The sequence below is a fragment of the Rhinopithecus bieti genome, unplaced genomic scaffold, assembly GCF_001698545.2.
Source record: "Rhinopithecus bieti isolate Rb0 unplaced genomic scaffold, ASM169854v2 scaffold_14826, whole genome shotgun sequence".
NCBI classification, from domain to species: Eukaryota; Metazoa; Chordata; class Mammalia; order Primates; family Cercopithecidae; genus Rhinopithecus; species Rhinopithecus bieti.
This window is the reverse complement of record NW_016808328.1, coordinates 3,138,366-3,159,447: the sequence shown is the minus strand read 5'-3', so window position 1 is coordinate 3,159,447 and position 21,082 is coordinate 3,138,366. Positions and strand designations below refer to the sequence as shown.

General features: G+C 53.9%; 1 long non-coding RNA gene across 2 annotated transcripts; it reads left to right on the top strand.

Moving 5' to 3' along the window:
- Positions 1 to 1,304: 1,304 nt before the first annotated feature.
- On the top strand, positions 1,305 to 20,972 carry LOC108538404 (uncharacterized). Of its 2 annotated transcripts, none has more exons than XR_001888067.1 (3): positions 1,305 to 1,412; positions 1,566 to 1,670; positions 20,567 to 20,972. It is a non-coding gene; the product is annotated as an uncharacterized LOC108538404 (long non-coding RNA). The 2 variants fall into 2 exon arrangements; XR_001888068.1 differs by having other exon boundaries at positions 1,566 to 1,686.
- The last annotated feature ends 110 nt before the right edge of the window (positions 20,973 to 21,082 follow it).

The window sequence follows — 21,082 nt, the reverse complement described above, 5'->3', positions numbered from 1 at the left end:
TGGAGACATTTTTGGTTGTTGCAACTGGCGGTGTTCGTGTGCCCCGCCATTCTGTTGGCATTGATAAGGGTAGAGGCCAGGGGTGTTGCTAAACATACTGCAATGAACAAGACAGCCCCCATAACAGAGAACCATTGATTGTCCCAAAGCTGGGGCACCCTGGCCTAGAGTCCCTGGGCCGAGGGTTGGAATAGGGATCCAATGTCCCCATTTCAGACACTCTCTGTAAGCCTCTCACTGTGGGAGACCCTGGGGCTCATACTGGAGATGCTGAGATGATCCAGTTTCAAATCCTGGTGGTCCAGGAACCCTCCAGTCCAGCATGGGAGACAGACAAGTGCCTGGCTTGTTCTCAGCCACCATAGCAAGGGAACTTCCAGAGGAGCAAGCAGGAAGTCACGAGTCTTGGGCTTGGAGGACAGACCCATGATGTCAGGGAAAGAGCACTAGACAAGGAGTCCGCAGTCCCAGCTGTGACCAGCTGAAGAAACACAGACAGGCCATGTCCCCATCTTCGGGCCTCAGTTTTGTCCTCTGGTCACTGCTGAGCTGAAATCTCTAACTCTGAGGGCCCGAGCTGTGACAGTCTTGGGTTCTAGACTCAATTCCTTTGCAGCATGGCAGAGGGGCTTGGTGCACAGCATAGAGGTGGGCAAGCCATGGCCGAATCCAGCTGGGCACCTGCATTTGTAAAAAAAAAAAATGTCTCTGCACTGTCTGTGGCTACATCAGCAAAGCTGAGTACTTGCAACAGAGACTGTATGGCCCTCAAGTCCTGAAATATTTTCTATCTGGCCCTTAGAGGAAAAGGTTGTTGGCCACCCCGCACTACTGGGCAGATTTCAGGTATAAGTCACTGGCCTGTTGGGGACTAGAGGAAAGGCATTTATTTGGCAGGGGGTGTGGGAAGGGCATATTTTGAAGGAAGCTTTTTCTAGTGTACTGGTCAGGATCTCAAACTCAGATTCCTCTCTACGGCCTCAGTTTCCCTGTGTGTGAATGGAAATCGCTGTACCTGCCTGGCACAGTGGGTAAGGAGGGAAAGTCTCGTGCCTGGGCCAGGCTGGTGAAGCTGGGTTATTTATGGTTTCCGCCGGGAGGGGGGCTGCAGGCCGCGGGCCGTGTCTGACCTGAATTCTTACACTTACAGGAAATTAGAGCCCTTGGAAGCAGGTGCGCTGGGATCCCAACACTCGGGTGGCCGAGAGGGTGATGTGGCTGAGGCAACAGGGAAAGGGGGCTGGACTGGGCTGAGAGCTGGAGGAGGGGCCAGTCCCGAGGGGATGGGGCTCCACTCTCACCTTCCTGCTGTTGTGGAGAAGAAAAGTGGTAATGACCGCTACCGTGCACTGGGCTCTCGCTCTGTGCTTTGCTTGTGTTTGCTCAGTTAATCCTCCCAACATGCCTCTAAGGTAAGATGATTGCCCCTCATTTTATAGATAGGGAAACTGAGGCTCAGTGAGGTGTGCTTACTTGCCCATGAGCACAGAGCAGGCGTTAGAGTCAGGATTTGAACCCAGGAAAGGCTGTACAATTCCAATTCTTATATCCTTTTTCCATACCAGCCACCTATGGGCGACGAGGTCTCCAGGGAAACTCCAGAACATTCTGTGGGTTTTGGTGGTTACCTGCTGAGGCGGCGGTGGGCGTAGAGCATCCGAGGGTCCAAGGTGAGAAAGAATCAAGGTGTGTGGCTTACGGTCCAGTTCCGGGGTTGGAGAGGGAGGGTGAGTGGTGGACATCTGTGGCAAGCAGTTGTGGGGCTTTTGGGAGCTGGTCGTAGGCTAGGGAGTGCCAAGTGTCTACAGTCAGGAGCCAGGAGCCTGGGAGGCTGGAGAGATGGGGTCTGGTCTGCCCTGAGGCCGGGCCCGGCCGGGGGTGCCCCGGGTGGGCTGCCTGTCTGCAGCGGGCAGGTGTGTGAGCCTCATGCACACTGGGGCATGTGTGATGAGTCTTTGATTTATTAGAATGTGTGGGTGTGTGAACACGTGTACAACAGTGTGAGTGTGAGACAGGGTGGATGTGATTGTCTGACTATTTGGATATTTGCAGAGGCGGGTCAGGCTTGGTAAGGCCCAAGATGTCTTCAGTGTGGGGACTTTCTTGACGAAAAAGAATGCAAAATGACAAATACTAAAGAGACTTTAAAACGAGAAAAGAAACCACAACGAATTACTCAATTTTTAAGCTGACAAATACCACAAACATTACCAAATCCAGAAAAAATCATAATATTTTTATTAATTAACTCCTTGGCACACTCCTGTACTACTGACTTTTATTTCTCTTTTTGGCTTTGACCATCGTGTGAACACATTGCAAGGGTCCTCCCGGGGCTCTGGAAGGAGCCTGCAGCTCCAGCCTTGGGATGTGTGAGCTTGTGTGAGTGACTGAGGGCATGGGTGTGTGTGCGGGTGTGACCAGATGTGGGGGTCTGTTTCACAAAAGAGATGGAGAGCAAGGCTGTCATGGCAGACTGGCTCAGTGGGTATTTGTTGAATACATAAAAAAGAAGATGGCATGTGTGAGAGACTGTGTGTGTAGGAGGGGCCCGTGTGTTTCAGCACGCGCACACGTGGGAATGCATGCGTGTGCAGAAGTGGCCGTGGGAAAGAGTGTGTGTGAGTCTGTGTGACCCTCGGTGTCTTTTCTTTGGCATTCTAGTTTTAGGGAGCCTCTCCCTGCCTGCACCTCCACCCCCACCCATACCCCGCCCAGAGGCAGATGGGCACAGACACGCTGTGGCATTTGGTCCAGGCCTTGCGGGGACAGGCTCAGTGTGCGGAATTCACAGCTCCTTCCCCTGCCCCACCTCCCTCCTCCCACCGATGAAATGTTGGTAATTCAATCCATGGAGAAGCCCGGTGTCCTGGGGAGAGGCTGGCATGGGCCGTGTGTGTGTGTGTGTGTGTGTGTGTGTGTGTGTGTGAGAGAGAGAGAGAGAGAGAGAGAGGCAAGCAGAGAGAGAGGAGACACTTGCATTGCTTCCAAGCTGGCGGGCTCCCAGCTCATGCCCTTCCTTGTACAAATGGGGACCCCAAGCCTTAGGGGCAGGGAGGGGACATGTCTGGACAAATGAGTGGGAGCAGATTGGGTTCGGAATTCAGTTCTCCCATGTCAGTGGTTCCGATGCAAATGGCCATTGAAGAGCACTTGCTGTGGGCTAAGCATTGGGCCAAGCCGAGGGGTGGAGGGTGCTTGGGTGGAAAGAATGCTCTCTGAGCTGCAGCCACTTTTAGAAAAGTAGGGGACTCTGTGAAAGGGAAAGGCACAATGTCTGTGTTTTGGGGCAGCAGCCATGGAGAAGCAGGCAGGACTAGATTGTGGAGGTCCAGTCCACCAGCCTGGGGAGGCTGGTTTGCTCCTGAGGGGAATTGGAAGGGGTTAGAGGGTCAGGGCTGGTGGGTGGGATGGGCACAGATTCGGGTTTCAGAAGAAGAACTGGCTTCTGTGGGGAGGTGGAGGGGCTGCTGGGGCTCACTGCCACCGAAGAGCCGAATGCCCCATCTGGGCAAGAGGTGGTAGGTCTGATGGGGTCGGGGGTGAGATTGCCAGGCTGGAGACGACCCCAACTCTGGCCTTTTTCACCACTCACCCCTCTTCCTCATCAGCTTTCCCCTGAGAGGCTCATGCTTGAACTTAGAGGAAGAGTGAGTGGCCCTGGAGCTGGGCCTTCCAACAGGAGCAGGGTTTCTGCAGGGGAGCAGAGAGAGGAGCCTGGGAGAGGGCACACGGTGAGCAAAGGCAGGGAGGTGGCCCAGGGTCCTACTTCCGCAGTGGCCTGTGCTTTTTCTCCACTGCGAGGAAAAGCTTAGCACCCCTTTACCTAGTCCCTGCAGGGAACGGAGCCACATGCTGCTAGGGGTCTTTGGGATGCCTGGAACTTTAGGTCAAGGCTAAGGTAGAAAATGTGAACCCACAGTAGGCCCTGCTCAAATTCCACCTGCAGAAGGATAATTCCTAGGGCCTGTGGAGCTGCTGACCCCTCCAGACTCACCCTGCCCCCCTCCCCAGACCTGCCCTGGGCTCTGGGACCTGACGACCCTGGTGGCATCACCTGGGCCCCTTGCTGTCTGGTTTCTGGTTGGCCTTGGCGAACAGCGGGGTGAGAGCTGAAGTGGGTCGTGGGATTTATGTCTCTGCTGAGTTGCCATGGGCTGGCTTTGTCCCTCTCCTGCTCTGGACACAGTAACTGTTCTAGTAACTGTTCCTCCCCCTCCCCCTTCAGGCTTGAGGGTAGTAGCAGCTTTCCACTCCTACCAGCCCCTGGGTGCAGCACCATTGCTGGTCGATTCCTCTTAACCCCACCCACACCACTGTGGTGGGGTTTTATATATTAAAAAATGTATTAAATAGAGACAGGGTCTTGCTATATTGGCCAGACTGGTCTTTTCTTTTTTTTTCTTGAGATGGAGTCTCGCTCTGTCCCCCTGGCTGGAGTGCAGTGGCGCGATCTCGGCTCACTGCAAGCTCCACCTCCCGGGTTCCCGCCATTCTCCTGCCTCAGCCTCCTGAGTAGCTGGGACTACAGACACCTGCCACCGCGCCCAGCTAATTTTTTGTATTTTCAGTAGAGACGGGGTTTCACCGTGGTCTCGATCTCCTGACTTTGTGATCCGCCCGCCTCAGCCTCCCAAAGTGCTGGGATTACAGGCGTGAGCCACTGCACCCGGCCTGCCAGACTGGTCTTGAACTCTTGGCCTTAAGTGATCCTCCCACCTTGGCCTCCCAAATTGCTGGGATTATAGGCATGAGCCACAGTGCCTGGACTGTAAATCCCTTTTCCGTGAGGCTATTTCCTGCTGGGACACTGACCGTATCTCTCTGCCCTGTCTCCAGCTAGCTTTCCCTTCCCTCTCCTCTGGCTGGGCTCCCACCCTTCCCTTAGCTGGGGTGAGGAATGTCACTTTCAAGTTCTCAGTGGGTCTGGAGCTCTGTGGGAGGAGAGCCCCAGAATCATTTCCACAAACATCAAACTCAACAACCACAATGTTAGATAAATAAGGTCTGGCAGGCAGGGCGGCTGCTTAGCCCTGGAGTTCTGGAGAAGGCCTTTGCTCCTGTCTGACCAGTCTGGTCTGCTCATACCCTGAGCTTGCTGGTGTTCTGGTGTCTGCAACCCTCTGGGGTCTTCCGGGCCCACGCTGTGCCTCAGGCCCATAGAGAGGCTAAACAGCCGCTCGTAGCAACCCTGATGCTGGGCCCCTTGCAGCTTCTCCCAGGATTTACCGAGGATGCTTCTCCCATGCAGTGAATTCTTCCCACATCCGATCACCTCCTCCCCTGCTTTCTGTCCATTTCACAGGCTTCTTCTCAGCCACCGTCAACCACCCCCAGCTGCTACCAAGGTGCAAGAACACACCGGCTGCTGTGAAAGTACTGTAGGGGGCGAGGGCGGAGGAAGGGGTCAACCAGGTGGCTTCCAAAATAATCTAGGCAGGAGAGGATGGTGGCCTGGATGAGGCTGGCAGCCCTGCAGGTGGAGGAAACTGGCTGGATTCCAGAAATTCTCCCATTTCAGCACCCAGACTCCATGCAGAGTAGAAATGGATGCTCTTGGCTGGGCGCGGTGGCTCACGCCTGTAATCCCAGCACTTTGGGAGGCTGAGACGGGTGAATCATGAAGTCAAAAGATCGAGACCATCCTGGCTAACACAGTGAAACCCCGTCTCTACTAAAAATACAAAAAATTAGCTGGGCGTGATGGCGGGCGCCTGTAGTCCCAGCTACTCAGGAGGCTGAGGCAGGAGAATCGCTTGAACCAGGGAAGTGGAGGTTGTGGTGATCTGAGATCACGCCATTGCACTCCAGCCTGGGCGACAGAGCAAGACTCTGTCTCAAAAAAAAAACAAAAAACAAAAAAGGATGCTCTTGAATTTGAGTTCTGAAATTTGCATCCTGTCTCCCATGTGGCGGCCCAGACATTATTCCCTTAGGGTGAGTGAGTCTGTGAAACCAGGAGAGGGCTGCTGTGCGTCTAGTCGTCGGGTGCATATTGATCGATTTATTTGACCCTCTGCAGGCGGTGTGCTGAATGTCCCGTTCCCCGGTGCTGCCAGCTCCTTGGAGCTCTGTAGGTCACCCTGTGAGACCTTCTCCCTGCATGCCTTTTTTTTCTAATGGAAGTACCTGCTACCTGTTGCCTTCTTCCCCGCAGGATCGCAAGCCCTTTCCCAGTGCCTGGCATAGAGGCGGCCATAGCTGGACTGCTACCCTGTTCCAGGCACTGAATCTTCATTTGCCCTGAGAAGTCAGGGTGCTCTTAGGACCATGCTTCCAGGGAGAACACAGAGGCACAGGGGCGTGAGGACTCTGCGCTGGGTGGTGGCAGAGCTGGGATTTGAACCCGGGTTTGCATGACTCCCAGCCCTGTTCCTGTCCTCTCAGGGGCTGCCCCCTCCCCCTGCCCCTTCCTCCTCCCCCTCCCACCAGGCAGGGCTGAGCCAGACTGCGGTTCCAAAGCCCTTCCTCCTTCTCGATCCAGAGATAAATATTTGTTTCTCCAGTGTAAATAGCCCTTCGTGTTTAATGAGGCAATCCTAGGGCCATTTCCTGGCACGGCTCAGTGCCTGGAGGTCTCTCTCGCTCTGGGAGGAACAGTCCTAGGAGGAGAGCTGCTAAGGAGGGGCTCAGGGCCTCTGAGCAAATCCTTCCATCTACAGATGAGGAAACTGCCGCTCAGAGAGGGCAGCCGACCCACCCAAGACCGCACAGCCAGGATTCAAAGCCATGCCACTTAGCTCCTGCCTCTAGGCTCTGCCTTTGCACGTGGCTTCTCCTGGCTCCTGGACCCTTCCTTGGCCCTCCCAGCTGGCTGTGCTGTGACAGTGGGTGGGGGAGTGCCAAGACTTTGCCCTGCCCCCCGCCCTTGGCATCTCCCGGTCAACATGGCACTCATAGCTCCCCAGGCATGGACCCCCTCCTGTCATCCCCACTTAAAGTGATACTTTAATAAATTATGCTTTTATGTTATTACACGTGGAGCCATAAAAGCAGAGAGTGTGCGGCGGGGCTGAGGTAAGGCGCCCACGACTTTCCAATTTCCTGGTCTGGCCTGGCTCTGCTCTGCACCGTGAATTTTTCATTAATGTGCACAGGTGACGCCACAGGGGCAGTCGCAGGCCAGGTAGGCTCCCACGGCGGCAAGGCCTGGGCTGGACCTTGCCGGGCTGGGCTGGGGATGGCACAGCAGGTTTCGTACTAACAAGGATTAGAAATAGCATCACGCTATGGCTCAAGATCGTGCCCTGGGTTCAAATAGCCAGGGCAGCCAGGTGCAGTGGCTCACGCCTATAATCCCAGTCGGGAGGCCAAGGCTGGAGGATCTCTCCAGCCAAGAGTTCAAGGCCAGCCTGGGCAACATAGTGAGACCCTGTCTCTATAAATTTTTTTTTTTTTTTAAATTAGCAGGTGTGGCGACATGTGCCTGCAGTCCCAGCTATTCAGGAGGCTGAGGTGGAGGGAAGGCTTGAGCCCAGGAGTTGAGGCTGCAGTGAGCTAGGATCACACCACTGTGCTCCAGCCTGGGCAACACAGCAAGACCCTGTCTCAAATAAAAAAATAAGCAAACACACACAGCGAATGACAAGAAACCCCCCATGTCTAGAGGAAGGAAGGGGCGTCCACTGGCCTGTGCCAGACTCTGGGCCGGCGTTTGTTGCACATGACCTCATTTCACCCTCAGAAGGCCATGAGATGCCCTTATGCACCCCACTTGATGGAGGAAGAAAGTGAGGCTCTGTTAGTAAGTGAGTGGCAGTGTCAGCTCTGAACCCAGCCAGTCTGATTCTAGAACCTGAGTTCCTAACTGCTAGGCTGTTTTCATTCATTCCTTTCTCCTTCCTCTTCTCCCCCAAGTCTGTTGACCCTTTCCATGTAGTCATAGTTACAGAGGCAATGGGCACGTTGAACAGAGGAAAGAAAACAAACATGGCCTAGAATCTACGGGGAAGGAAGCCTTCTAGATTCCAGACCTTCCGTGTCCAGAGTATCAGTCTTCCCACCTGTGAGGCGGGGCCGAGGAGTCCTGCCATGCCTTGCTGGGTGTTGACTTCGGGGAAGGGGCCTTGGGATGTCTATGAGGATGCAGCTGCTGCCTTTTGTCTTGGCAGAGACCATGGCCACCCCAGGACACTGTGTTTGGTCCCCACTGTGCTAAGTCTCCTCCAGGGACCAGCCAGGCATCAGTGGAGCACAGTGAAAATGGGTCCAAAGCCACCCACAGAGGCTCGGTGTGGTTCTTGGATAATTCTGGAAGGTTCTAGAGAAGGCAGCAAGAAGGCAGGAACCCGGGACCAGAAACTGGACAACTTGTGGTGTGTTTGTCTGTAAAGTGGGGCCAGGAATCCGTGTGGGGGTCAAATGAGAACAACTCTGCCTCCCAGTGCACAGTCCCGGGTCGAGGTCAGAAAGCCTCTTAGGCCCCGGCTCTTTTGGGAAATCATCCCAGGGGCTGAAGACAAAACTGAAGTTGAAATAAACACGGGGGTCCATACACTCCAGAATCCTGAGTGAGTGAATCTCCTCCCAAGCTTCCACGCCAGGCCCAAATGCAAACAAGAGGCAGCAGGGATGGCTTGGGCCCCTCACACAGAATTATTGAGATTAGCTGAGAACCAGAGCCCAGCAGATGTCCCCTCTCTGGACTCGGTGACTCACTTGCCTCCCTGGTTGAGAATCATATCCGGCTGGGCCTGAGCTGTCCTGGCTGGCGGGGAGCTGGACACAGGGCAGAGGTCGGGGTAAACACCCGTGCTCCAGGCGGGAGGTCGGGATGGGGGTGGTGACAAGGAGGACAACATTTCCACTCAGCAGAAAGAAGAGCCTGAGCTGCCCTAGGGCTGGAGGGGCTGCCTGAAGAGGTGGTGAGGACCAGGTTCCAGAGGTGTGCAAGCTGGGTACCCTTTGAAGACTAGAAGGATTCCAGTCAGCGCTGGGAGAGTTCCAGGCAGGATGCCAGTACAGGTCCCTCATGTATGAGAGACAGGCAAACATTTTCTGGGAAGGGCCAGACAGTAAATATTTCAGGCTTTGCGGGTCATCCTGCTATCTCTGTTGCAACTGCTCAACTCTGCCACTGTAGCTTGGAAGCAGCTACAGACAATACATAAATGAATGGATGTGGATGTGGTTTTGTAAATAAAACTTTATTTACAAAAAAAGACAGTGGGCCAGGGGTGGACCCTGAACCACAGCTTGCTGACTATATAGAGCCTATGGTCTAGGGACTGTGGTGGGGGTATGGGGGCTCTCCTGGAAGCTTGTGGATTGCAGGGCAATGACCTGATTCTTGTGCTTTTGACCTTGCAGGTGATGCCCCTCCACCGGGATGGGTTTATTCTTCCGTTTTCCCTTCCTTCCTTCCTTCTTTCCTTCCTCCCTCCCTCGTTCCCTCCCTTTCTTTCTACCCATTCACTCATCTATCTCTCTATTCACACATATACTTCATTGTTTCAACAAATCTCTGCTTCATGTTCTAGCTCTCTAACTCATTCACTCACTCACTTATGAATTCATCCAGTCATTTATTCACTCACTCATTTATTCTACTGGAAGCTCAGGGTTCTATTGTGGAAAATGTGGAAAAGCTAAAGGAACTGGAATTCTTTTATCTGGGGAGACTCTGGAAAGTGCAGGGATTAATGACTGTCTCTTAGGCTCTGTTACATTTATAGGAAGAAGATTCTGGGCAGTTATTGATTCATTCATGAGTCCTGCATTGTTTGCATACCCAAAGCCTCCTCTAGACGAGGCTCTGCACTAGGAATACAGCAGCAAAGATGCTGTCCTTGCCTTCCCGGAGCCTGTGTTCCAGTCTAGACTCAGGTTGTAAATAGGTGGGATGTTCCAGGCAGGGAGAAAAGCACAAAGACCAAGAGGTGAGACAGAGGGATGTACATTCCAGAAACAGAAGTTGGGTCTGATCGGAGCACAGTGTGTGCACATTTTTGTGTGCATGTATGTGCAGGTGTGTGGCAGGTGTGCGTGCAGGTGTGTGGCAAGTGGTGAGAAGTGAGGCTGGAACCTGAAGAGCCTTGAATGCCAGGCCAAGGAACTTTGCTCTTCATACTGGAAACAATGGGGTGGGGCATATGAGAGAGCTGTAAGCAGGGGAGGGCATGACTAGGCTTGGAATTTAGAAGCAACCTCTTGGCCATCTGCAGAGAATGGATCGTTTAGATGTCGGCCTCCATGAGGGCTTCCCCAGGGAAAAGGCCTTTCTGCTGGGTCAGAAGGGGAGCCTTTCCAGCGTGGACTTCCTGCAACCATTGCCCCCCACAACTGTGGCTGCGTCTTCCTCCCATTGGGACCTTCCCTATAGGGTAGGGGGTGGTGGAGGCAGGAGCAGTGCTTTCTGGGAGTTTAGGTTGCCTAGGCAGGAGTGGGGCTGAGGGACAGGAGGTGGTGGGCGAGGGTGGGGAGATGCCTCTCTCCTCTCCTTTCCTCTCCCTCATGAATAGACTCATGCTCGCCCTTCCGATCTCACCATTTCCACCTTTTCCTGCCTCCTTGAACTCTCCAGGAGTGCGCTAGGGCTGGGGTGCACAATATTGGGCCTTATGAGGCCACTCCCAGGATTCCCACCCTGCCCCAAGTGCTTATGGAGAGGCAGTCAGAGTTGGCAGCCTCTGCTGTGACACCAGCTTGCTGTGTGATGCTGGGGGAGCCTCTGCCCCTCTCTGGGCTTCAGTTTCCCCACTCATATCGCAGTTTCAATCTCACGGGGCTGTCACAAAGATTCCAGAGCACTTGGCTCAGTACCTGGGATCAGCACTTACTAGTTATTATCAATGACACACGAGTCACTGATAATTGCGAGCTGCTGGGTAAAGATCATGCTACTGGCCTGGTAGGATGGACTGTGGTGGGAGGATGGAGGTTTGGGTCCTGGAGGTTTGGGGCCTGTTGTGAGTTCAGCTAAAATATAATAGGAGGAAAATAGCAATATTTGCTAGCCACTTGTGCAATTTGGGGCAATTTCCTCACCTCTTTGAAAATTAATGTTTTGTAGAGGGTGGATGACGGTGAGGCCCACATCTCAGGGGCCTGTGTGCACTGAAAGAGAGAATGCACTTTAGGGGCCTGTGCTCAATAAATGGTAACTAACATCTTTATTATTAGGACCAAGCACCCACCAATGTCCTATGGGTCTTGAACCTTCGGATTTTCACACCTGTCACTGTGGTTCCCACTTGGCAGGAGAGGACACCAAGTCTCGGAGAAGTGAAGTGCGGTGCTCCAGGCCACACAGCAGGGCTGAGGCCAGGGCAGGATGAGGGGGATGTGGGGTAGCAAACCCTAAAAATGAGCTACTGACCACTCCTGCCTGTCTCCAGTCTCAGGCTTGAGTTTCACATTCTCCATGTCACTCACAGGGACCTTTAGTCTGTTCCCACGCCCTGTGGCCTGCCCTTCTGCCCCACTGGGCTGATGCCCTGAGTCTGGAAAGTTCCCCAGCCTGGGAGAGATAAGGGCTGCCTTGCCCAGGTTCCTGGGTAGTGCCTGCCTGCGGCCCCTTTGATTGCAGACCAGATGGTCCTACCAGTCCAGCTGCTGGAGGAGCCAGGCCTCAGTGATAGGGGCCAGCCCAGGGTGGGGCCGGGCCTGGTATCAGCCACCTGGAGGGAGCACCTCCTGTGGTCACCATGGCAACGGGCGCCCATGCCTGCAAACAGGAAGCTGCTCCTGGGCTGGTGGTGGGATCGGCAGGCTTGGTGGAGACCCAGACTCTTTAATCTTCTAGAGGAAGAGGTCCAGGGGGAAGGGCCTGGTGTGGGCCGCCAATCTCCTGTCTCCCCGGTGAGTGTAGGGGTGAGGCAGAGCAGGGATGACCCCCAAACTGCACGGTTGCCCAGGTCCTGACTGAGGTTAGACTGTGGGAAGAACTTCCCCAGGCAGTTCGATCTCCGCAGCCTAAGGGGCTGGGCAGACTCCTTTCCTAGGATGCATCCAAGTGGGACATCCAAGCCAGGCTCTGGTCACCTGCTGCCCCAAGAGGGTGGCAGCGCCAGGTTGAGACAGCTGGTGACTCAGTGACCAGGGCTTCACAGCACTCCTTAGAGCCTCCTGACGTGCTGAGGGGCCATGGGAGCCTTGTTCATGGCTGGGTAGCCTTAAGCGAATCGCTGTTTGCTCATGTGCCCGCTGGGAAGGTGGACTGTTCTACGCAGGGCTGGTGAGAAGCTCATGGGAGCATCTAGGGAATGCTCAGGACTCAGGCAGCTTCACATTTGGTGTCCCCACCTCTGCAGCACTGACCCTAGAGCGGCAGCAACACCCCTACCCCAGCAGCCATGCAGTCCAGGGGACGAGGGGCTGCCAGGTGGAGGGAAACCCCCCCAGATGCCAGGCCCTGGAGCTGGCCACCTGCCCTACTGCCTCTCATGGCATCGTTCCAGCAGCCCTGAAAGGTGGGGCTGTGCTCCTCATTTTACAAACCAGGAAATGGAGGCTGGTGGGCTTCAGGAGCTCTCACTGTGTCTTGGGCTTTCTGATATAACTCTGTGGGTCCTGGGATTTCAGGTGGAGGCTCAGCCTGGTTTGTGTAGGAGAACTTGGGAACTCAGAGAGAAATAATTCCCTTGGTGGCCCTGTTGGTCTTGAGCAGCCAGAACAGGGGCAGGGACACGAGGGACATTGGAGTCCTCTTAGACCTCGGGCCTGTCCTGTTCCATCCTTCTCTGTTGGCTGGGCGAGCTGGAGCAAGTGGGGCCAAATCAGGGGAGCCGTCCTCGTCTACTGAGCCCTTCCTTCAGTCCTCAACATGGAACTTCTAGAATGTGCCAGGCTCTCCTCTGGGGGGTGGTGGCGGGGCGGGGGTGTCCAGAGAGAAAAATGATACAGTTGTGCTTTGGAGGACTGTGTGTGTGTGTGTCTCTCTCTCTCTGTGTGTGTGTGTGTGTGTGTGTGTGTGCACATGCGCATGTGCAGATAGAGTGATGTAAGAGCTGTATGGACAGTGCATTGATGATCACGGTGGTGCCGGGGGCCATACAGGAGGATGGTGCTTTGGGGGAGGGTGGTGGTCTTGAAGGTAGTGGCAGTGGTCTTAGAGATGGTTCTGGTGACAGTGGTGCTGGTGACAGTAAAGACATGTGTGAGACAGGAGCAGCCCTCACTCTCTCGACCCTGAGGGCCACAACCAACTCCCACCTGGCCATCGCAGCTCCCGCTAGGCCCCACCTCCTCCTTTTGGGGTCAGCTCTTCTGAGGCCTCAGTGAGCCCAGGCTCTTAGGAACAGCAGGCCAGAGAGGGTGCGTGTTTGGCTCAAGGCAGAAGCAAGGGAGGGGCAGATCCAGGTGCCTCGTCCAGACCTCTGCATTACCCTCCCCCCACCCCCTTTTCACATTCCATAAGCATTTCCTGGGCCTGTGCTCGGTGTCAGGCCCTGCACTGGGATCTGCACTGGGTATTGGCGGCATCACTGTGCCCCCTGCTCTCAGAGACCTCCATCTAGACAGGAGGCGGACACTCAGCCAGGCCAGGATAACACAGAGACCAGGACGGGCAGAGGACGATGGCAGCCCCAGCCTAGAAGTGGCAAGGAGATTGGACTGAGGCTTTGAAGGATGTGGAGTTTACTCACTAGGGAAGTAAGCGCAGGCAGCCCTGCAAGTGGAAAGGCCTGGAGGCGTGTTTTCGGGAAACAGAGGCTGGAGTCAGGTTGGAAGAAGCTGGAAGAGAGGGTGGAGCAGGGCCAGGTCTCTGTTGCGGCACAGGCAACTTAGAGTCTGTCCCACCCTGATGGGCATCTCCTCTGCTCCCTAGCCCCCACCCCTACCCCAAATCCCTCCTGGGAGTCACAGTGCCACCCCTCCCCCCAAATAACTGGAATTGTTTGAAAATACCCAGCAAGAATTCAGCTCAGCAGGTTATACTGGTCAGGGGAAGCAGCTGATTGGGGGTCTGGGGGGTGGGGGAGGACTCAGTGGGACTTCCTGGGAGAAGGTGAGAGGTCCTGACCTCAGGCCAGGGCCAGCGCCCCTGTGAGCACTGATCCAGGAGCAGATTACAAGGGAGACTGGAGCCAAATCCGCTTTGAAAAAGAGCTGGTGGAGTTTAACTCCCGCTCAGTGAGGTCACCTGGAAAAGCTCCTTTCCTGCCTGGGAGCCGGGTGTAGAGTTGGGGTGGGGGGGTGTAGGGCCAGAGCGGAGTGCTGGTAAAGAGACCTGGGTGTGTGTGTGTGTGTGCGCGCCAGGGTGTATGTGCATGTATGTGTATATTTGGGGATGCATGTATGAGGATGTGTGTGTATATTTGGGGATGGGCATGTGTGTGTATATTTGTGTGTAAGCATATCTGTGTGGTGTGTGAATGTGTTTGTTAGTAGATAGTGCATTTGTGTCTCTGCCTGTTGGCCTCGCTATTCATCCGTGGTTACCATACCGACACGTGTGTGTGTGTGTGTGTGCGCGCGCACGTGCATGTATGTGTGCCGTGTCCATCCCGTGCACACATGCACACTTCTGTGCAGCTCTTTCATGTCTGTTTCCATACAGTTCCCTTTCCTGCTTCTCTCCACCCTTCCTGCCCAGTCCGCAGCCCCACCACTATGCCAACATTCCTTCATTCATTCCTTCGTTCCTTCAAAAAATGTTTCTCGAGGGTCTGCCTTGTGCCGGGCACTGTTCTAGGCTCCAAGCATGAATGGGAGATGAGAAGGTGGGAGAGGCTCCTACTCTTATAGAAGCATAAGTCCTCGGTGATGAGACAGACATTAAACCAGACAAGCCATTTGTAGCATGGCACATAGTGACACATGCTAGGGAACAAAATTCAGCAGAATGAGGGGAAAAGGAGGGCTGTGTTACATGGCCTGTCAAGGAGGGCCACTGAGAAGGTATCTGAGCAGAGACATGAAGCATGAGTGGCTGGAGATGTCATTCTCTGGAGACAGGGTGCCCAGGCTGAGGACGCAGCTGGTCAAATGCCCTGAGGTGGAAGCATGCTTGTGGGGTTCTAGGGATGGTAAAGGGGCCAGTGTGGCTGGGGCGGGCAGGTGAGGGGGAGGGCGGGAGGAGAGGAGTCAGCAGAGCCTCTAGGTCACCCGGGGGGGCTTTGGTTTTTGCTCTGAGTGACCGTGGTGGTCGTGGGAGTCACTGCAGGACTCAGCAGGAATGCTGGGTAGTAGGTGGGAGGTGGGGGACCAGTGAGGAGGCTGTCGTCAGAACCCACTGAGACGTGATGGTGGCTTGGGAACAGAGGGCAGAGTGGGGGAGGCAGGAGGGCATCTCAGATATGTTGAGTTTGACATAATTGTTGGACATCAGGGATTTGATGACCCAAGCCTGGAGTGGCATGTGAACCTGGGGGCCATTAGCAGTCTGGGGGCATGAAAGCCCAGTTCTCCTGGGAGCTACATCACCCATTTGCTTGGCTGTGTGGCTTCTTGTGGGTGCAAAGTTTCAACACCCCTCCCCTCTAGAGCCTTAGGAGAGGCCCCAGGGGTGAGCTGAGGTGGGGCTGAGCTGAACTAAGGGGCAGTGCCAGCAGTTGATTCAGGGCACCTGGGTGTTGGCATCAGACAGACCTGGGCTTGCATCTTCCTGTGACCATGGACAAATTCTTAACCACCCTGAGCCCTGTCATCTCATCTGTAAAGTGGAGATAATGGGAGTATCTCCCAGGCAGGGTGCCTGTGAGGGTTGAATGAGATGGTGTCTGTGTGGGACTTAGACAACACATGGCCCCCTTATTATTCTTATTGACCCTGAGCCATGGCAGCCCCGGGCAGGGCTTAGGAGAGTGGTATTTACTAAGTGCCTGGTCCCTGTACAGTTGATAAATGGGGAACCTGGGGCTCATCAAAGAGGCCAAGTGACTTGCCCAAGGCCACAAGGAAAGGGTGAAGCTTTCCTTGGAACTGACTCCTGGCCATGCTCCCCATGGCTTCAGGCTGCCACTGCATAGGAGGCTCCAGGCAGGCGGAAGGAGCTGGGGTCTGAAGACTGACCCACGTGTCCAGGAACCTCTGCTCAGGGGTATAAAGACTGCTGTGGTGTAGCCTCATGGCATCCCCCATTTCCCCTGCAGCAGGGCCCTGGGTGTTCATTTCAATCCGATTTTTCTTTTCTTTTCTTTTTTGAGATGGAGTCTTGCTCTGTCACCCAGGCTGGAGTGCAGTGGTGCCATCTTGGCTCACTGCAAGCTCCACCTCCCGGTTCAAGCATCAATCCAATTTTTCTAAAGCAAATGTTAGCTTCCGGGGAGAAGGTGTGGCAGGACAGTTTCCAGGAGCACATGGCCCTAGGCATACTGTCCCTTTGAGATGGCCTTAGTTTGGGCAGGGATGCTGCAGGTGGTCAAAGATGGACCTCCCACCCAATGGAGGGTGTTGGGTGGCTGGCCCCTGGCTGTGTGGCGTGTGCATTGCTGGGCCTGAGTGTGTGTGTGCATGCATGCATGCGTGTGTGTGTGTGTGTGTGTTGTTGGGGTGGGAGTGGGAAGTCAGACCTGTGTGGTGAAAACCTGAGTCTAGTGGAAGGCCTCCCCTGCCCCTACCCACCCTCCTCCCTGGCAGAGGGGGCTGAACTGTGGCTGGAGGGAGCCATGCCAGGCTGGGATCTCTGAGGGGTCCTTGAACCACATCTGAGCTCTGGGAAGGCTCCCCGGTGCGTGGAGAGCAGAGAGGGAGGCTCCGTGGTGATTTACAGGCACCTCCTTTTGATCGTCTCGCTCCCTTGGAGAGATCCCTCCTCCACACCTGGGGGCTGCAGGGGAGGCTGGGCGCAGGGGGTTTCCAGCTGGCCTGGGGCAGCAGGGTCTGGTGTCCCTGGGATGCAAGAAGCTTCCTTCTCTCTGGCATGGCCTTGCTGGTACCTAGCTGCTTGTGCCTATCACTGAGCAACCCAGCTCCTGTCCAGCGGGGCGGGGTCCAGAGCGCACCCCTGCCTCCCCACATCTGGCTCTGCTTCCATTCTTCCAGGGTCGATGCGACTGTTTCACTGGCCTCCTCTTCTGCCTAGACCCACGGGGTTTCTTCTTCCTGCCTCCCTGCCTGACATTCCTGGACTTCACTCCAGGCGTTTGAAAGCCCTGGATGGATGTCCCAACAATTTCAGTTTTTTCTCTGGTCCTAAAGGGCCAAGAAGCCCAGCTTTCAGGCAGGGTCTAGGCACGGCCTGTGGGGTGGTCAGCAGTGGGCAGGTGCAGATGCAAAGGAGGGCAGAGGTTGCTGAGGCTGTGGACGGCCTTGTGACAGGTTCCGAAAGAGCACTTGAGCTAGGATGCCCAAGTGGGCCTACGAGGGAGGTGGCCACTCTGGAGCAGGGCAGGGACAGCCCTCAGGACTCCCTCAGGCCTGACCATCTTTGGGAGGAACTCCAGTATGTCCATGGGAGGGCAGGGGGCCACTGGCAGAGAGGTTCCTTGAATATCCCCAGCACTTAGATAGTGCCTGGTGTATGAGAGACAAGCAATACATCATATTGCATGTGGGACCAGGGTGCGTGCCCAGGTCCCAGACCCAAGACGGAGAAGGTGTTTAGCAGAGAGATTGTTCTGTGTCTGTGCAAATTGAGGCTGATAGCAGCAATCTCAGAACATATGTGTTGAGTACTTACCTGTACGTTCAGGTAAATTACCTGCCCCAGCCCAGTCTGCTGTTCCCTCCCCGAACATTCTCCCCTTACCTGTCCAGGGGCCTCTGCTCCAAGTGGATGGGCCTCCTCCAGCCTGGAGTCCCTTCTGTCACCTCTCCTCACAGCCCACACACTCCCCCATAGCTCCCCACTAATCTCTCTGCTCCTTTGCTAGGGGTGGATGTAGGGATGTTGGAGGAATCCATTCAACAAGGGCTTGTTGGGTTCTAGTGGTGCTCAGAGCTGGGGTGCAGAGATGGGGGAGCCATGTCCCCTCCAGAGCTTCACAGAAGGTAGGCGACATACTCCACTCTCCCTGCCATAACTACCATCCAGCCCACTGAAGACCACCATGAGGGTAAGTGTCCTCTATCCAGGATGCTGGTTGGACATCCTCTCTGGAAAGATTTCTCACAACTCACATGTCATTGGTCCCAAAATTATTGCTCAAGAACTCACTTATATAGAAGTAGCCATTAATTTTCATTATAATTCCTGGAGAGAAGTGGCAGGGTTCCTATGAAGGAATAAGAAAGTTCAGCCTCGGCCGGGCACAGTGACTCACGCCTGTAATCCCAACACTTTGGGAGGCCGAGGTGGGTGGATCACCTGAGGTCAGGAGTTCAAGATCAACCTGGCCAACATGGCAAAACCCCTTCTCTACTAAAACTACAAAAATTAGCCGGCGAAGGTGGTGGGCACCTAAAATCCCAACTACACAGGAGGCTGAGGCGGGAGAATTGCTTGAACCAGGGAGGCAGAAGTTGTGGTGAGCCGAGATCGTACCACTGTACTCCAGCCTGGGCGACAGAGTAAGACTCTGTCTCAAAAAAAAAAAAAAAAAAAAAAAATTCAGCCTCAAGCTACTAATCAGTAAAATGAGAGCATAATTATATATCACAGAGCTCCATAAACGCATTCATCACACTAATAAAATGAAATGTTCCTGAAGTAACGTCAGGGCTAATGGTTTCACCAGTTGTTCTGTGGCCGTGCAAATTGAGGCTGATAATTGTGAACTCAGAACACATTTGTCGAGCAATTACTGGTGCTTACAGGGGTGCAGAGGCAGACTCCACAGCACTGGGGACCCTTCAGATGTGGGCTGAGGAGGAGAAGGCATCAAAGATAACTCCCAGATGTCTGGCCTGCACATTGGGGGGTGGGGGGCAATGGTGGTGACCACAAATCAAAGCCGGAGAAAAGGCCCCATGACAGTGCAGAGAGATGAAGATGAGAGCTACTGGGTGGCTTTGGCCTATTCACAGCCTCTCTCCGAGCCTCAATGTTTTCACCTGTCAAATGGGATTCAGAATCTCTGCCTCCAAGCACCTCTGAGAGTGAGAGCACGCATTGAAAAGTTCATAATGACATCCGCTTAAGACCCACGATTTGAGTATGTTTTGCCTGACTTAAATGGAAAGAGTGTGGCCCCCACCCTTAGGCCCCGGGCACGGAAGTGGTCACTAATTCAGGTGGCTGGGTGATTTTGCTTTTATAAGAAGCTGCCTTGAAATGTTCTTGGTGATACAGTCAGGTCCCCAGAGGGCCTAGACCCTCCCTGCTGGGGACAAAAACCCCCACTGGACTGGTGGACCCCCAAGCCCTTTAGGCCAGCACCACTGTGCTCCCTGCTAAGCAGCCCGTGGGGAGTGCCTCTCACAAAGGGCAGCCAGGCATGGCAAGGGTTAATGTCAATGTTAGGAATGGAAAATTGGCCCAGGCTTCAGGGGGAGTGAGAGGCTCAGAGACGTGGGGTCTTCACTTACACTGAAACCAAATGCAGCCTTGTCAGTGGCAGTTGGGGATAAAAGCAAAGCTGCCCGTGACCTGGGCTTGGCCAGGGGAACAAACGGTTCCAGGCTCCTTGTCTTCAAGTGGAAACAAAAGGAATCAACTTTTAATGGTTTCTGCAGTGGGGGCAGGATTTTCGTCCCAGAGAAGAGTTTGAAGGTGTCCCCAGTCCCTCCAGCAGAGCTGTAGCGTCCTCTCAGGTCGGATGCCTCACTCATTCAGTGACTCACTCCTTTACTCATTTGTTCACTCAGGTTCATTCACTCACTTATTCACTAATTTATTCACTGTCATTCATTTATTCACTCATTCATTCACACATTCACTTGTTCATTTATTCACTAATTTACTCATTCATTCATCCATTCACTCATTCATTCATTTATTCACTAATTCACTGATTCACTCATCACTCCTTCACTCGCTCATTTACTCACTCATTCACTAATTCATTCATTCACTATCATTCATTCACTCATTGATTCATTCACTCACTTGTTCATTTATTCACTAATTCACACATTCATTCATCCATCCATTCACTCACTCATTTGTTCACTCACTTCTTTATGTATTTACTCACCACTCATTCATTCACTCATTCACTTCATTTATTTACTTATTCATTTATTCACTCACCACTCCTTCACTCACTCACTCACTCACTCATTCATTTATTTACTTGTCATTTATTTACTTTAGTTAGAAAGAATCAGAAAAAAAAGAACATAGACAAATAATGCTAGAATAAATTGCCTAAGTGTTATGAGGAAACCAACCAGGGGCTAAGGCAGCAAAGAGCAAGGTCTCTGCTTTGGAGGAGGCAGTCAGGAAAGTGTTTGTGAGGAGGTGACAGCCACACTGAGACCTCCATGAGAAGAGGGGAGGGGTGGGGATTCCAGGCAAGGGAGGAGCACGGGCCCAGGCGCTGAGGTGGGAAAGGCTCCCTCTGTCTGAGAGATGCCCTGGCTGGAGTGAAGCCACAGAGGACAGAGTGGTGGGGGTGAGGCTGGGGAGTGGAACTTGGGCTGAGCCTGCAGGAGGGGAGGAGGCTGGAGGATGGACGGGGCAGGTTCAGGGTGAACGGAACAACTGACTCCTTTCCTTACATCTGGGGAAGCCCCAGAGTCAGCCCTTTCCTTGGGTCCTGGGCAGGGTAGGTCCACCTGGAACTTCTGTCTCAACCCCCAGGCTCAGCAAACAGGACCCTCCAGCCCGCCCAGGTGCAAGATCCTGCTGGGCCTGGGTGAGGTGAGATGCACAAGTGCCAGCTCCAATCTGCCCTTGCCAAATGCTGTTCCAAATTGGCTCCGTGAAACCAGAACCGCAAAATCCCGTCAGGACAGCTGGAGGTAAGCACAGCGGTGGAAGGATTTAGACCACGTCAAAACGGCTCGTGTACAAGAGGGTGAGAAAACCTGTGGACTCCTGGGCAAAGGCACCATCGGGAACATTAAGAAAGCAATCCCACCTCAAACCCACAACCAAAATATTTTATAAGAACTCTCCCTTTTCCCCCCACTCTCTTTTGTCAAGTAAAGGATACACACGGCCTTTCTACTTGTAACCTGGCCAAGAATAATTTGTGGCAGGAAAGTTTGAGCATTTGTCAAAATAAAATAAAAATGTAAAAAAAAAAAAATTGCGAGCACTGGAGTGTACATTTGTGTGAAACTAAACAGAGGGAAGGTTATTTAGGTGGTAAAA